The following is a 16,654-nucleotide window of genomic DNA, read 5'->3' as shown; positions in this document are numbered from 1 at the left end:
CAGGTGGTGCCACAGACTTATTTTTGCCCCAATTTTATTCAGTATCTCCTCATTAGTTATGTGATCTACCCATATAATCTTCAGCATTCTTCTGCAGCACCACATTTTAAAAGCTTCCATTCTCGTCTTGTCCGAACTGTTTATCGTTCATGTGTCACTTCTATGCGACTCTTCGCTCCATACAAATCATTCAGGAAAACTCCCAAATACTTAAATATATATTCAATGTTGGTAAATTTCTCATTTTCAGAAACGGTTTTCTTACCATTACCAGTCTACATTTTATATCCTCTCTACTGCGGCCATCAGAAGTTGTTATGCGGCGCAAATAGCGAAATTCATCTACTACTTTTAGTGTCTCGTTTCGTAACGTAGTTCCCTCAGCATCACTTGATTTAATTTGACTACATTCTGTTATGCTTGTTTTGGTTTTCTTTCATTTTATGTCTTTCTTTCAAGACAGTCCATTATTGCATAATGATAACAATACGCATTAGGTTCATTTTGGCTGTTTTATTACACTTGAAGCACACACAAATAAAACGCTCCTACGTTTTGACTTAGCTACATCTCTAACTTACTGAAAACAAGTAAGCATAGCAGGCAAAAAGATCAATCATCCTCCAGGAGAACTCACACCAACACAGTGAAACTCCACGTGTAGCCTTGATAGCAGCCTTAATTCGATGAGGAAAGAAGTGTATAAATTTCTTCAGGTATACCATATCTGTATGAAACCACTCATTGATGCTTATATCCTACAGAGCTACCAGACTGCGTGGATTGTGGTTGCCGAGTTTCAACCTGCTGTTCCAAACAGTCCTACAAATTTTCTAAGGCATCGAAAACTGGTGATGTAGCGAGCTAGATGCGGTGCGAGAGGACGCCTGTATGTTCATCAAATCAGGAACGTAGGTTTGCATCCCTGTGAACGAGGCTGTTGTCTTGTTGACAGAACTGAATATTGACAGCATACTCATCATGAAGGTGTTGAACAAAGGACAACACTTGGGTCACCGAGAATGTTGAAAAATTGAGGTTCATGTTCTTGGTAAACTGAATGTTGGCCCTAGTCATGGTACGAAAAACAAAACGCAGAACAGCCTATGACCTGAACATAATCTTCAACATTTAGTGGGTTTATTGCGATTCGTCGGGCCATACTGCGCGCCTCCCGTCACCGACTCACAACTTCCTTTGTTGTATGGCCCATGTAACAGAAGTAGCTCTACTTCTGCTGTGAACAATGTCTTTTTGCGGGGTACCTGACTTCAGATTGCCTCTGCATGCAGTTTATTTTGCAGGAGTCGCTCGGAAATTGAACCTGCATTCACTAACACTAGCAATTCCTGCGTGGTTTGCAACCAACTGTCGTTGGCAAGGCTACGCTCATCGCCTGGACCTGTTGGTTAGGATCTTTTTACGACCACTCTTCGTGCTCCTTTGTGTACAGCTGCGAGTGGAAGATCGTTCCTTGCAGGTACACTGGAGAGTACGCGCCGATACACCAGCAAATGGGGCACCTTCATTCACTGGGTGGTGACGGGCGCTCCCAAACGCGATAGCTCCTTTCTGGTATTGTGTTAAATCTCCACGTCGACTCACCTTGCTGCGTCGTTCCACGTAACCTACTGGCACCACACCTCTTCACCGCTATGACTTATCGTCATCGGCGAAGGGTCACCTGACTACAGTGCACTAGTTCTACCCGTCTGCGATGCTCCAGTGCGGCGAGAGCGCTCTTCTAAGGCGTTGACCAGTATTTTGTCCCGCTTGTGGCAGTCCTTCGTTCTCGCGGACCTAGGACAGCGGCTGATGATATAAATAAAGGGAACCAACCACCACAGCCGTATCATCAAAAAAATTTGTTTCAGACTACTGGTTTCGGCGCAATACTAATGCCATCTTCAGGCACACCACGAATCGATTACTTTCACTTCCTGTCCCACGAATCGTAGACTCAATAGTCATGACGACAACACGTTGTAGAGTACATGACAAATACACTCATGCTCATAAATTAGGGATAATGCTGATACATGGTGAAAAAACACTCTTTTGGGCGGTTTCCGGATTTAAATCACCTCGGGGTATGACCATGCGGTGCTCAAATGGCTCTGAGCACTATGGGACTTAACATCTATGGTCATCAGTCCCCTAGAACTTAGAACTACTTAAACCTAACTAACCTAAGGACATCACACAACACCCAGTCATCACGAGGCAGAGAAAATCCCTGACCCCGCCGGGAATCGAACCCGGGAACCCTGGTGCGGGAAGCGAGAACGCTACCGCAAGACCACGAGCTGCGGACAATGCGGTGCATTTGACCTGCGGTCGTCGCATTTGACCTGCGGTCGTCGCACGGTGACGCCAGCAGCAGTCCACACACGCAGACGTGTGTTGGTTCATGTCAGAGAACGGTGCAGCGAGTAAGTTTGCAGACGTTTTCAGACGTGCTAATGCATTCCACTGACCCCTGGTCACAGGAGAGCCCTTAAAGCCTCGTGTCAAGAACACAGTTCATGGTCACTGGAACAGTGGTCCCACGTTATGTTCACGGACGAGTCCAGGTATAGTCTGAACAGTGATTCTCGCCGGGTTTTCATCTGGTGTGAACCAGGAACCAGTTACCAACCCCTTAATGTCCTTGAAAGGGACCTGTATGGAGATCGTGGTTTGATGATGTGGGGTGGGATTATGATAAGTGCATGTACACTCCTGCATATCTTTGACAGAGGAACTGTAACAGGTCAGCTGTATCGGGACGTCATTTTGCCCCAGTATGTCGGCCTTTTCAGGGGTGCAGTGGGTCCCACCTTCCTCCTGAAGGATGATAATGCACGTCCCCACCGAGCTGCCATCGTGGAGGAGTACCTTGAAACAAAAGATACCAGGCGAAGGGAGTGGCCTGGCTGTTCTCCGGACCTAAACCCCATCGAGCACGTCTGGGATGCTCTGAGTCGACGTATCGCTGCACGTCTGCAAACCCCAAGGACACTTCAGGAGCTCCGACAGGCACTGGTGCAAGAATAGGAGGATATACTTCAGCAGCTGCTCGACCACCTGATCCGGAGTATGCCAACCCGTTGTGCGGCCTGTGTAGGTGTGCATGGTGATCATATCCCATGTAGATATCGGGGTACATGCGCAGGAAACAGGGGCGTTTTGTAGCACATGCATTTCGGGACGGTATTCTCAAATTGCCACCAATACTGTGGACTTGGAGATCTGTGTCATGTGTGTTCCCCATGTGCCCATGCTATCAGCGCCAGTTTTGTGTAGTGTCACGTTGTGTGGCACCACATTCTGAAGTTATCCTTAATTTATGAGCATGAGTGTAGTGTTATGTGGGTTGCACAGCACTTTGGCCAAGGCGTGGAAGTAATCTTTCGGTTTATAGTGGACCTAAAGGTGGCGTCAGTGTCGCACCAAAACTAGTCATTTGAAATACATTTTTTTGATGATGCGGCTACGATGGTTCGGTTTCTTTATTTAATAGTTTCTTCTGTGAAATTATTTGCGTGACTAGTCCGTACTGTATGCACAGCGCTCTGCAAAGCTTCTACCTTGCCAGCGACGCCCAGCTTTGGCCACTTTGTAGAACTGGCATTGTTATCTTTGCAAGATGCTGAGATGAACATGCATTACAAGAGTGTGTCGAGCACCAATCTATATAATTAATTCTGCTCCTCTTCCTGATAATGGCACTGGCACTCCAATCGTAATTTTTGTAATATTTATTAACGATCTCTTTCTGTGAAGAATTAATGTAAATCTGTTCAGTCAGTATTCCACCACCCATTTCACGATCGGTGCTTGAACTATGGGCTGCCATGTGTATGCCAGTACACATCTTGCCTCGCACACTGCGTGCCAGCCAGGTAGAAGGGTTCAGGTTAGTGCTTCATCCACCAAGAAACTGAGAGTTCATAGCCCGGATGTGTGGAAACAAGTGGTCCATCTCCGTTAGAAAATACCGGGCTAGACTGACAAAATAAGGCAGCACGGGGCAGCTAGAAAGTTAATCTTCAAAGTAGTGACTTAAACACACACACACACACACACACACACACACACACACACACACACACACAGAGAGAGAGAGAGAGAGAGAGAGAGAGAGAGAGAGAGAGAGAGAGAGAGAGAATATTCTGTGACTTGAATCTGCCGGACTAAAAATGCAAAAATCCTGTCTTTGGTCTCTGCATGGCCAGAGGGCAGTTTTCTGAAACGTAACATAACTTTCGCTTCTCACAATACTTTGTGCATTTGAGGAACAAAAAGTTGAATCGTGCTTGACATTTCACTTGTAGTACTGAGTAAACAACAGGGGGCTAAGAGCATAATGTCTTAAGCAGGTCACTATCTACTAAGGAACTTCGGTTTTCAAATTTAAATTCAGAACGATGGCTGCCTGACTTTCTGAATACAGTAACACGCATTTCGTTCCTAGATGCGGAAACGTTTCAACATCGCTTAGACAAACACCATACATACTTTTCCTGGATACATCATTTAAACGAATCAGTGTGGTTAGGTATTCTGCATTTTCTTGAATGATTCCTTGCAATGATGCGCTTTCATTTTAAAACTTCCTCCGCAACGCATAAATTTCTCGACACCATTGACTCGTTGGGACACTGAACATGCGAAATAACTTGTTGATGAAAGGCAAAATACTATCGATGACTGGGTCGCACCATATCGGCCTTCAAACGTCTTCGACTCCAGACATCCACGTTACGGCTCGTCTGTTGGGATCTTCCTCAGAAGTCTTCTGGTGTCCCTCGGATGGCACCTGAAGACAGCGAAGATACCAGCAGAAGAGTCGAAACGAGTTTTGGTGAGGAAGATCAAAGAGGGATATGAAGCGGTCCAGTCACACAGTGATAATGGCGACAAAAACCTACAATTTGTTCGGAGTCACCTGTAACGAACTTGAAATGCACTGAAGTGACAAAATCATGGGGTGGCGGTATGCTCGTGTACTGATGGCGTTACTACGACGCACACAAAGTACAGAAGGGCAGTGCATTCGTGGAGCTGTCATTTGTACTCAGGTGAATCATATGCAAAGGTTTCCAATGTGATTATGGCCGCACGACGGCAATCACCAGACTTTGAATGCGGAGTGGTAGTTGGAGCTACATGCGTGGGACATTCCAAGTCGCAAATAGTTAGGGAACTGAATATTCCGCGATCCACATTGTCAAGAGTGTGCCGACAATACCAGATTTCAGGCATTATCTCCCACCAACGACAACGCAGTGGCCGACGGCCTTTACTTAACGTTCGAAGGCACCAGCGTTTGCGTATAGTTGTCAGTGCTAACAGACAAGCAACACTGCGTGAAATAACCTGAGGAATCAATGTAGGACGTACAAAGAACGTCTCCGTTAGGACAGTGCGGCGAAATTTTGCTATGGCAGCAGGCGACTGACGCGAGTGTCTTTGATACGGGGACGACATAGCCTGCAGCCCCATTCCTGGGTGCGTGAGCACGTTGGTTGGACCGTAGGCAACTGGAAAACCGTGGCCTGGTCAGATAAGATCCTGTTTCAGTTGGTAAGGCCGGTATTACACTTGTAATAGGGACTTTGTCAAATGTCGTCCAATATTTGATCAAATCTAGGGCCTCGCTGTATATTTGATCAAAGAAACCGCTTGTCTTTTGTTCACTGTAATGTGACATGTTACCATATGGAGCGCTAGCATCGCTGCAGCGTTCTGTCGTCTGTAGTGTTTTTATAACCATTGCCGGTAAATACAATTGGTGTGTGCCGACAACTACAAAATTAATAAAGATGTCTGAAGCTGATGAGGCGCTTTACAACGTGAGGCACCCTGAATACAAAAATAGATTAAGAAGATTGGAGACCTGACCAGAACTGACCTGACCTGACCTGACCTAACCTAACATAACATAACATAACATAGCCCTCTCCTGTAGCAAGGAATCAGAGTGTTACAGCGAGCCTGTCTTCTGAAGATGTAGCAGTTCTTAAGTGAATATTGTGCTTTGTGATATGAGGATACACTTCATTGAGCACATACAGAAATGTATGCTCATCCATTCTTAAGTAATTGATGTACGACTTGACGTCTTCCACTGTAAGCTCACGTAACAAGTTTTGTTGAATGCTTTTATTGTGTCGTCGTAAAACCCACGGCTTCACCCAGATTAGATTAGTTTCTCGTTCCATAGATCCGTGCTGAGGAGATCCTCGTGGATGTGGAACATGTCGATTTTTTTAAAGCTGAAATAACAATACTAATAGTATGAATAAATACAATACACCGTTTGTTTCTATTAAAAATTTCGCCAATGGAGTAGAAGGAGTTGGCTAGTAGTAAGTTTTTCAGGCTCCTTTTGAACTGATATTTATTTCTAACTAAATTTTTTATGTTTCCTGGCAAATTATTGAAGATGAGTGTTCCTGAGTAGTGGACCCCTTTTTGAACTATAGTAAGTGCTTTTAAGTCCTTGTGCAGATCATGTTTGAACTGAGTTGTTTGTTGGAAAAAGAGATATATTATTTACGACAAATTTCATTAAGAAGTAAATATACTGCGAGGCAGTAGTTAGTATATCCAGTTCTTTGAAGAGGTTTCTGTAGGACGTCCGTGAATTTACTCCACAAATAATACGTATTACACGCTTTTGGACTCTGAAAACTTTTGTTTGACTTCAAGATTTACCCCAAAATAATATCCCATATGACATTATGGAATGAAAGTAGGCAAAGTATGCAAGCTTTTTCATTTTTATGTTGCCTATGTCTGCTAACACTCGTATTGCAAATACAGATTTGTTAAGGCCTTTCTGCAGTTCTGTGGTGTGCTCCTCCCAACTGAATTTATTATCAAGTTGTAATCCCAGGACTTTAAGACTGTCAACCTCGTATGTATGGTTCCATTTTTCCCCCACTTCTTTTCCGCATGTGCACACAATGCAATTGGGGTACGTACAACTGCTGCGGTTAATAACAAGTTGTTGTCAGCCATCTTGAACTTTGACGAAAAATTTGATGACAGTGTAATACCCCTTCTAGCGCTACGTCAAAGATCTTTGTCAAATATATTGGACGGAATATTGGATCACATCTTTGATCAAATCTTTGACAAAGAAATTTGATAGTGTAATACCGGCCTAAGAGCTGATGGCAGAGTTCCAGTGTGGGCCAAACCCCACCGAGATCGCCCGACATGAATCTCATTGAATATTTGTGGGACATAATGGACAAATCAATTCGTGCACAAAATCCTACACTGGCAACACATTTGCAATAACGGACGGCTGTAGAGGAAGCGTGGCTCAGTATTTGGTGCAGAGGACGTCCACGTCGAGTTGTTGCACTACGCCGGGCTAAAGGAGGTCCGACGCGTTGTTGGATGCATCCCATGACTTTTGGCACGCCAGTGTAGAGTGGGCGCAAATTTTAGGAAAAGGAACTAAAAGTCGTGAAGTTAGTGACATACTACGCTGAGCCGTATAGCAGAACGCGAACAGCCGTTCACCCTCACTCGCGTGCGGGTCTTTGAGGTTATTTATAGACAAGCCAGACGCATCAGGTGTGGCGGCGCGGGCCGCCAGAAATCGATACTGCTCCATCTAAGCCCAAGGTCTCCGGCGTCCGCGGTGGCCAAGGTCGTATCGGCTGTCGTGTCGCTCGAGTGTACTGGCGGGCTCTGAAACCTGAGAGAGCTCTCCAGACGTCACACCGCGCAGCCGCACGCAGATCAACTGAAATGTTCAGAGCACTCCAGATAGTGCGTGATGAGTGTGACATTTTACAGAGCTAAGTGGGTGAGCAGCAACGTTGTTGTACATTACTTTTTGCGGATGACCAAGTGACCCAGGCAACAGTTGTTGGAGATTTGGAACATATTTTCTATAAATACAAGCGAACGGGAATTTCAGTCTTGCAATACAAGAAAATGAGTCAATGGATTTGGAAACTGATGACAAGGTCAAAGAAAGTACAGTAGAGTCTCGATATTGCTGCTGGTAAACCTTTCGAGGTATAAAGTCGTGGTCCACGAGACTCTTCTGTTGTTAAAGTTTCGTACAGAACTGCGCTGATATCTTCGGAGGCGTTGCTTCTCCACTGAGTCTTGCCGACTGACGGGTCGGACGTCTCAGTGACATATATACTGCACTGTAGAAAAGGGGGTGTGGCCGGTGCTACACGTTATAACCAGAGATAAAATTTAACTATCGATTGTCTTCTTATCAAAGATGAAAAACTATTTAGCAATTCTACAGCGCTACTGTCTACAAATCGCTAAGTTTCATGGTCTCTTCTTTCCTATTACAATTATCCCCATGTTATGTATATATATCAATGGTTTTGCTAGATAGCTGCGGATAATAGTTCGTCGTTGAAGATAAAACTTTTGCTTGGGAAAACTTTCCTTTGTGTCCTCCTGGCTGAAGAGTATGCTTTCCTACAACCGATTTGCCTATTTTCTCTAATCGACAAAGAGTTTTGTGTTCCTGTAGCCCTGAATTCACATTTCTCTTGGTTGTTTCAATACAAACTTTACCATACGTACACGGAATATTATATTGCCACATGCTGACAGAGGTCGACGTTTATCCTTTACAGATCGGAGTGCCTTACCTGTTTTCTTCGTTGGTCTAAACACCGGTCAAATGTCGTGTTTCTTTAAAACCTTTCTGATCTGATCTGTAACATTTTTTTAAAAAAAGGTAGAGAAATTGTATTCTTCCATCATTGTTTCTGATGCTTGTCTTTCAGCCTTCCATTGTTTGGTCGCTCTCAGAAGTCCGACCAGTTAGTCGGCAAGACTCAGCAGCGGATCAGTGCCTCTGAAGATACCCAGAGCAGTTCTGTACGAAACTTTATGAACAGAAGAGTTTCGTGAACCACGATCTTATGCCCCGAAAGGTTAAGCAGCAGCACACAAAATTCTTGATTTACGAGACCCCTTGGATATCCGGGGAAGTCCTATTGCCGCAGATTATGACTGCGATAGATGCTGGAGGTCCAAGAATTGGGGATCGTGTGTACCGGTACATGGTACGAAGGTAACGTATCTGGTACCGTATCGTGTTGACGCCGGTACTCGCCACATTGAGCCCTACTTAAATTGGACCCAGACAGCAGCCAACAGGACTCGGAGAGCTACGTGTGGTGTGGTATTCTGCGTGTGTGGGGAAAAAGTACATTTCCGGACATGAGGCCCTTGCTAAAGGTGGCCGTGTTGGTCCACACTAAAAGTCCTCAAAGTCAATGAAGGGAATTTAGTTACATCCATAGCTATAGAATTGTACCCTGATGAAAAGACCTTCAGTTGTGTGATAAATTTCTATTTTTGGTCCAAGTAGTTTCCCGGCGTTAGAGCCACGTCTTTACGGATACATATTTGTTTCATAATTCATTTAAAACGATAATCAGTTGATGACTCAAAATTCTTTGTCCAGTTGTGATAATTCTGATTGACGGCTTAACATTTTTATCACAACTGGACAAAGAATGTTCGGTCATCTACTGGTTATCATTTGAAATAAATTAAGAAATAAATATGTATTCCTGAAGATGTGGCTCTAACAGTGCAAAACTAATCTGATCATTAGTAAAGATTTATCATACAGCTGAAGCGGTCTTTTTCATCGTGGTACAATTTACTAATAAATATATGGTATTTCGGAAATGTCGAACTAATTAACATTGTATTAAGTAATTTTCTAGTTACTTTCTTGTCGGATGTAAATATATCTCAGAAAAATATAAAGCAACAAGAATCAAATCTGGAGATGATAACAGGTCCGCAGAAGACTGAGAAATAGCAGGGTTAGAACACGATATGGAGGAAAGTAAACGGAAATAACTGATGGCCATTAAAGTAGCAACATCACGAGCACGGCATGCAGGAACTGTGCTACTTGCTTGGCTACGCAAATGATGAGCACTTCAGCGCAGCCGCACGCAGTAAGTAGCAGGATACGTCCACATCGATTCTGCTCTACCATCGCTGCCTCAGAGATGTTCCGCGTGGCTTCCTGGCCGTGCACGGCCGCTGGCTTCGGCAGTGTTCAAATAGCGGCGCGCGAGCTGCGAAACCGACAGCAGAGTCTCACAAGGAACCCCTTGAGTACGACGTCGCAAGTTCAATCTTTAGTAAGGTTCTTTTGAAATTAGTGTGTTAAAAATTATGACTGGAGAAATATTAGCTGCTAACGACTCACTGTGTGCATCAAAAGGGCGACAGAAAATGAGTGTCCGGGAGGTGCAGAGATCAACCTTCTATGAAATGTATGTATTACCCTTTACAAAATCGACATCGCCGACTCTCAAGGAATGGTCAAAACAAACCATTAACTTGCACTATGAACATCGAATGAAACATGGCGAGCCACAGTGGTCACAAAAGTTTGCTCCATCAAGATCGAAGTCGAACTCCTTTGGAGTCACAAACGTGCAGGACGCTCAGTTAGGAATCCACTCTTAAGATGCATATATAATTATATTGGAGCAACGCGGCGATAAGAACTAATGGAATGTGATGGCAAGAAACCGAATGCAAAGCAGTTCGTCGTGGAGCTTATAGTGAAACGCTATCCTTTAAGGCGTAGTTGCAGATAGAGCAATAATGTATTTTATAGGTATCCCCCCCCTCGTGAACCATGGACCTGAAGAGGGGCAGCAGCCTTTTCAGTAGTTCCAGGGGCAACAGTCTGGATGATTGACTGACCTGGCCTTGCAACATTAACCAAAACGGCCTTGCTGGGCTGGTACTGCGAACGGCTGAAAGCAAGGGGAAACTACAGGCGTAATTTTTCCCGAGGGCATGCAGCTTTACTGTATGATTAAATGATGATGGCGTCCTCTTGGGTAAAATATTCCGCAGGTAAAATAGTCCCCCATTCGGATCTCCGGGCGGGGACTACTCAAGAGGACGTCGTTATCAGGAGAAAGAAAACGAGCGTTCTACGGATCGGAGCGTGGAATGTCAGATCCCTTAATCGGGCAGGTAGGTTAGAAAATTTAAAAAGGGAAATGGATAGGTTAAAGTTAGATATAGTGGGAATTAGTGAAGTTCGGTGGCAGGAGGAACAAGACTTTTGGTCAGGTGAATACAGGGTTATAAATACAAAATCAAATAGGGGTAATGCAGGAGTAGGTTTAATAATGAATAAAAAAATAGGAGTGCGGGTAAGCTACTACAAACAGCATAGTGAACGCATTATTGGCGCCAAGATAGACACGAAGCCCACGCCTACTACAGTAGTACAAGTTTATATGCCAACTAGCTCTGCATTGAACGAAGAAATTGAAGAAATGTATGAGGAGATAAAAGATATTATTACAATAGTGAAGGGAGACGAAAATTTAATAGTCATGGGTGACTAAAATTCGGTAGTAGGAAAAGGAAGAGAAGGAAACGTAGTAGGTGACTATGGATTGGGGGGAAGAAATGAAAGAGGAAGCCGTCTGGTAGAATTTTGCACAGAGCATAACTTAATCAGAGCTAACACTTGGTTCAAGGATCACAAAAGAAGGTTGTATACATGGAAGAAGCCTGGAGATACTGACAGGTTTCAGATAGATTATATAATGGTAAGACAGAGATTTAGGAACCAGGTTTTAAATTGTAAGACATTTCCAGGGGCAGATGTGGACTCTGACCGCAATCAATTGGTTATGAACTGTAGATTAAAACTGAAGAAACTGCAAAAAGGTGGGAATTTAAGGAGATGGGACCTGGATAAACTGAAAGAACCAGAGGTTGTACAGAGTTTCTGGGAGAGTATAAGGGAACAACTGACAGGAATGGGGGAAAGAAATACAGTAGAAGAAGAATGGGTAGCTTTGAGAGATGTAGTGAAGGCAGCAGAGTATCACGTAGGTAAAAAGACGAGGGCTGGTAGGAATCCTTGGGTAACAGTAGAAATATTGAATTTAATTGATGAAGGGAGAAAATATAAAAATGCAATAAATGAAGCAGGCAAAAACGAATACAAACGTCTCACAAATGAGATCGACAGGAAGTGCAAAATGGCTAAGCAGGGATGGCTAGAGGACAACTGTAAGGATGTAGAGGCTTATCTCACGAGGGGTAAGATAGATACTGCCTACAGGAAAATTAAAGAGACCTTTGGAGAAAAGAGAACCACTTGTATGAATATCAAGAGCTCAGATGGAAACCCAGTTCTAAGTAAAGAAGGGAAAGCAGAAAGGTGGAAGGAGTATATAGAGGGTCTATACAAGGGTGATGTACTTGAGGACAGTATTATGGAAATGGAAGAGAATGTAGATGAAGATGAAATGGGAGATATGATACTGCGTAAAGAGTTCGACAGAGCACTGAAAGACCTGAGGCGAAAGAAGGCCCCGGGGGTAGACAACATTCCATTAGAACTTGTGACAGCCTTGGGGTAGCCAGTCCTGACAAAACTCTACCATCTGGTGAGCAAGATGTATGAGACCGGCGAAATACCGTCAGGCTTCAAGAAGAATATAATAATTCCAATCCCAAAGAAATCGGGTGTTGACAGATGCGAAAATTACTGAACTATCAGTTTAATAAGTGACAGCTGCAAAATACTAACGCGAATTCTTTACAGACGAATGGAAGAACTAGTAGAAGCCGACCTCGGGGAAGATCAGTTTGTATTCCGTAGAAATATTGGAACACGTGAGGCAATACTGACCTTACGACTCACCTTAGAAGAAAGATTAAGGAAAAGCAAACCTACGTTCCTAGCATTTGTAGACTTAGAGAAAGCTTTTGACAATGTTGACTGGAATACTCTCTTTCAAATTCCAAAGGTGGCAGGGGTAAAATACAGGGAGCGAAAGGCTATTTACAATTCGTACAGAAACCAGATGGCACTTATAAGAGTCGAGGGATATGAAAAGGGAGCAGTGGTTGGGAAGGGAGTGAGACAGGGTTGTAGCCTGTCCCAGATGTTATTCAATCTGTATATTGAACAAGCAGTAAAGGAAACAAAAGAAAAATTTGGAGTAGGTATTAAAATCCATGTAGAAAAATAAAAATTCTGAGGTTCGCCGATGACATTCTATTCTGTCAGAGACAGCGAAGGACTTGGAAGAGCAGTTGAACGGAATGGACAGTGGCTTGAAATGAGGATATAAGATGAACATCTACAAAAGCAAAACGAGGATAATGGAATGTAGTCGAATTAAGTCGGGTGATGCTGAGGGAATTAGATTAGGAAATGAGACACTTAAAGTAGTAGATGAGTTTTACTATTTTGGGAGCAAAATAACTGATGATGGTCGAAGTAGAGAGGATATAAAATGTAGACTGGCAATGGCAAGGAAAGCGTTTCTGAAGAAGAAAAATTTGTTAACATCGAGTATAGATTTAAATGTGAGGAAGTCGTTTCTGAAAGTATTTGTATGGAGTGTAGCCATGTATAGAAGTGAAACGTGGACGATAAATAGTTCGGACAAGAAGAGAATAGAAGCTTTCGAAATGTGGTGCAACAGAAGAATGCTGAAGATTAGTTTGGTAGCTCACATAACTAATGAGGAAGTATTGAATAGAATTGGGGAGAAGAGAAATTTGTGGCACAACTTGAATAGAAGGGATCGGTTGGTAGGAAATTTTCTGAGGCATCAAGGGATCACCAATTGAATATTGGACGGCAGCGTGTTGGGTAAAACTCGTAGAGGGAGACCAAGAGATGAATACACTAAGCAGATTCAGAAGGATGTAGGCTGCAGTAGGTACTGGGAGATGAAGAAGCTTGCACAGGATAGAGTAGCATGGAGAGCTGCATCAAACCAGTCTCGGGACTGAAGACCAGAACAACAACAGGCACGGAAAAACAAACTTCAAGTGGCTCAATTTGTTCATTGGTTCTAGGAGGGATAGTTTGCACTAAAGGAGTGCTATTTTTAAATACACATCAGGAATCAAGCAAAAGAAAATTATTGTGGCCAGCTATTGGGCAATAGCAGAGCTCATACCATAGTTGTAGTTCTCTTACGCTGATTTTCCCACCCTTGCTTGCTGTGATTTAAACATTCCCTACTATCCTTGGAAGATCACGCACACGAGAAACAATCGTTGGGGACAGAGCACCTCCAACTTCTTGCTGCACAATAAATAACTTCGCAGCCAATTTACCATCCAGATTAACAGTCAGCATAATTGTATACGAATGCTTTAAGGCGTTGGTGTTCCTCTTGACTCAACTCTTTTCGTACCTCTAATTTCTAGGCTTCCTTTCGAATGAATTTCCTCTCCAAATCCCAATTTGTTGGGGTTGAAAAAAAATGCTTTACTGAACGACGGGATAAGTTTGTTTATCTCATCTACAAATTTTATGACCGATTCCGTAGTTCACTGTGCATCGTCAAGTTGACGATTTCTCTGAAATTTCGTTACCTTACGTCTTCCAATTCTGTACCACTGTTTGAAGTTATGCAACCACCCACTGTTTCTCTTGAAATCAGTGTAATCAACGTAGCGCATAATTTGATGTGCATAAGGCATTAGGTTACTATCGTGGACATCCTGCAAAACTATATCGAGCAGCGTTGAAACGCGCGAACACCAGTTATTGTAACAAGTGCACCATATCCTTCCTTGAACATCCGTAGTTTTTCTTATGGCCGCGTGGTTAGAGGCGCCATGTCACGAATCCCGGTGGAGGTTCGAGTCCTCCCTCGGGCATGGGTGTGTGTGATGCACCACATGGTCATATAGCTGTGGACTTATTCGAAATCTGTTCATAATTGTCTTTTTACTGTGCTGCAGATGATCTTCCACGTGCGTAATTATGTTTAGTACCCGTTCCTTGGACAACGATTGTCCTTTTCTACGTTTCACTGGAGACAAGATTTGTGGCTCCCTGATCGACAAGGATGATGATGAGCTACTTGGTTCGACACCTGTTTCAGTACCACATATGCTTGTTAAGCTCTCATCCTCATCATACCACTCCTCATGTACACTGTCCGCACAGTCGAGCATATACGACACCCCTAATTCCACTATCTTATCTTGCAGAAACGCTAGTATTTCATCCGCTACCTCTTTCCCACTCTGCGAAATTCTTTTGGTTCCTTTCTGACGAAATGTCGACTTTGGCAACTGCTCTTGTAGTTGTAATTGTAAGTAGGCTGTTTATGTTTTCTTTATGTAAGTAGGCTGTTTATGTTTTCTTATTGGCAACGTTACGTAGCGCTCTATATGAAAATCACTGGCTGTGCTGTGTGCAGTCTGTGGCTAGTTTGCATTGTTGTCTGCCATTGTAGTGTTGGGCAGCGGCAGCTGGATGTGAACAGCGCTTAGCGTTGCGCAGTTGGAGGTGAGCCACCAGCAGTGGTGGATGTGGGGAGAGAGATGGCGGAGTTTTGAAATTTGTTATACTGGATATTATGAACTGCTATATATATTATGACTATTAAGGTAAATACATTGTTTGTTCTCTATTAAAATCTTTCATTTGCTAACTATCCCTATCAGTACTTCGCACCTTCCGTAGTTTGAATCTTTTATTTAGCTGGCAGTAGTGGCGCTCGCTGTATTGCAGTAGTTCGAGTAACGAAGATTTTTGGTGAGGTAAGTGATTTGTGAAAGGTATAGGTTAATGTTAGTCAGGGCCATTCTTTTGTAGGGATTTTTGAAAGTCAGATTGTGTTGCGCTAAAAATATTGTGTGTCAGTTTAAGTAAAGTCATGTATAAATTGTTCAAAGGGGACGTTTCATAATGCAATGTTTGCTTTGTTCATCGTTCCATTGTTCTGCATTGTATCAACACCACTAGCGCTGTAGCACTACTGTGAGTTACTCGCTGACTCACTGTCTTTGGTGTGACGTCACGTGTGTAAAGTTATAGTCTTTAGTTACTTATTTTAAAGTTTATTTGTGTTAATATTTGGTGTAAAAGTAACCTATTAGTGGATTTTCATTAATCTCAGTGTTTCTCCCTGTGTTATTGACTCGAATGGTTTCCTTTACCAGGATACAGATTAGCTGGCTGTTTTTCAAGGAGTTCCTTGTGGGGTGAGGGAGTGGCTGTATACGTAAAAAAAAAAAAAAAAAAAACACTGAATTCCATTTCAGTCTATAGATGTATCACAGCCCCGTACTGAACAGATATTCGAATGTTGTGCAGGGGTAGCTAGAGAGGATTCTTAATTCACTTTGTTGGAAGTACTAGAAATTATATGTGGTGACTTCAATATACAAAAGGCTTTCGTACTCAAACAAATGTCACATATAATTACAAACTGTGTAGGAAAGTTAATCCAACAACAATAGAGAATTTTTCAAACCTTGTCAAGGTACAAGAGTGACAGGATGTTTATAGTGCCGATAACGTAGATGATAAATATAATGCTTTTCTTAAAACATTTTCATGCTCTTCGAGAGTTGCTTTCCATTAGAACGCTCTAAATGGGGTACTAGCACTAATAGGCACTAGCCTGACTAGTGGGATGGGGGTATCATGTAGAAAAAAGCAGGAATTATATCAAAACGTTAGAAGTTGTCACAATCGAGCTACAGTAGCCAATTACTAACAGTATTGTAAGGTGCTTAATATGTTACTAGGAAGGCAAAGAGTATGTGGTATACAAATAGAATAGCTAACTCACAGGATAAAATTAAAACCATATGGTCTGTTGTGAAGGAAGTTTCTGGTCAG

Source organism: Schistocerca cancellata, chromosome 6, assembly GCF_023864275.1.
Source record: "Schistocerca cancellata isolate TAMUIC-IGC-003103 chromosome 6, iqSchCanc2.1, whole genome shotgun sequence".
NCBI classification, from domain to species: domain Eukaryota; kingdom Metazoa; phylum Arthropoda; class Insecta; order Orthoptera; family Acrididae; genus Schistocerca; species Schistocerca cancellata.
Note: the sequence above shows the minus strand (reverse complement) of the source record.